Source organism: Euphorbia lathyris, chromosome 1 (genome assembly GCF_963576675.1).
Source record: "Euphorbia lathyris chromosome 1, ddEupLath1.1, whole genome shotgun sequence".
Classification (NCBI taxonomy): domain Eukaryota; kingdom Viridiplantae; phylum Streptophyta; class Magnoliopsida; order Malpighiales; family Euphorbiaceae; genus Euphorbia; species Euphorbia lathyris.
Window position 1 is genome coordinate 47628066 of NC_088910.1, and position 1679 is coordinate 47629744.

Genomic DNA, 1679 nt, shown 5'->3' on the forward strand with positions numbered 1-1679 from the left:
CTCAGCCGGCGTTGTGATGAGGTGGAAGAGGTCAAACTGAGTGACCTCAGATACCTTCTTCAAGACAACTCAGTTTTGCATGAAAATATGAAAACGATTCATGAGTCTGTAGTTGAAGTCCAGTCAGTTTCCAAGAAACTGAGAAAGCATGTCACAACCATTCAGAACCAACTAAAGGTTCCAAACAAAAATAATTTTCCTCTGAGAACTAAGTATCAAGGTACTCAGTACCAAGGTACTCAGCAGAGACGAAATCCCCAGCGAAGAGTCCAGTGTGACTTTTATGGGAAGTTAGGACACACCACTAAGGTGTGCTGGCACGCTCAGCACTGGGGTGCTGACAAGTCAGTAAAGAGTCCTAAACAGAAAGTCAGTTGTGACTTCTGTGGACAAAGTGGCCACACTATTAATATATGTCGCCACAAAATAAAATATGATGCTTTACCTGTTGAACCTAACAAGTCAGGACCCAAAAAGAATTGGGTACCTAAAGGAAACTGATTACAATGCAGGTAAGCCTGAGATGTGCCGAGAAGTCAAAAATGCGGTATATTGACTGCGCATGCTCAAGGCATATGACGGGTGATGAAACTCAATTCATCACGTTCGAACATAAACGAGGAGGAAGCGTAAGGTTTGGAGACAACAAGAAGGGTAAGATAGTAGGCTCAGGAACCATCGGAGGCTACTCAACAAACAGCAAAGCATACAGAGTCTTTAATAAGCGAACTCAAGTTTTAGAAGAGGCAATACATGTAGAGTTCGATGAAACTGACCCTGCAGGTAGATACCAGCCGCTGACCGAAGATGATCCAAACTCAGTAACCATCGCTGACTCAGAACCAGCTACTGAGTCATTCACGAAAAGGCTGACCAAGAGTAAGAGTGAACCTAAGATTACTTTTACTGACCCATCTACTTCTGCAGAGATTATTGAAACAGGAATAGCACAAGACATGAATCTACCCAAAGAAATAAGGATTCCTAAAGGGCACTCGGAAAGTGCAATCCTTGATTATGCTGGGAATACCCTGATGACGAGGAATCAACTCAGGAAATACCTCAGCAATGTTGCTTTCGTCTCAGTACAAGGACCGAAGAATTTTGCTAAAGCTGAGTACGATGAATTCTGGATGAACGCAATGCAAGAAGAGCTCGATCAATTTCGAAGAAATGATGTATGGGAGTTAGTGCCTCATCCAAAGAGTCAAAAGACCATCGGAACAAGATGGGTCTTCAGGAACAAGATGGACGAACAAGAAAACGTAGTCAGGAACAAAGCAAGGCTTGTAGCTCAGGGCTACAGTCAGCAAGAAGCTGGCGGATATCTTCACGAAGCCACTGGCTCGTGAGCAGTTCAGCATACTGAGAGAAGCAATTGGTATGTTTAATCCTCTTCAGTAAATTCCTGTGCTAAATGAATATGAATGCTGAGTGAATTACTATGCTGAATGATTGATTGTTTGCTGAGTAACTCATCGAAACTGACTAAACATCAAATACTGAGTAAACTTGCACAGTGAGTAAATTAGTTTAAACTTAAACTTAAAAATCATCCCTTTATGCAATGCTGACCACTCAGAATATCAAACGCTTAGTATTCTACACGTTGAGTGTTAGATCTGTTAGAATGAATGTAATAGCACGCGTATAGCCCTAGGATGATGTATTCGCCGTAT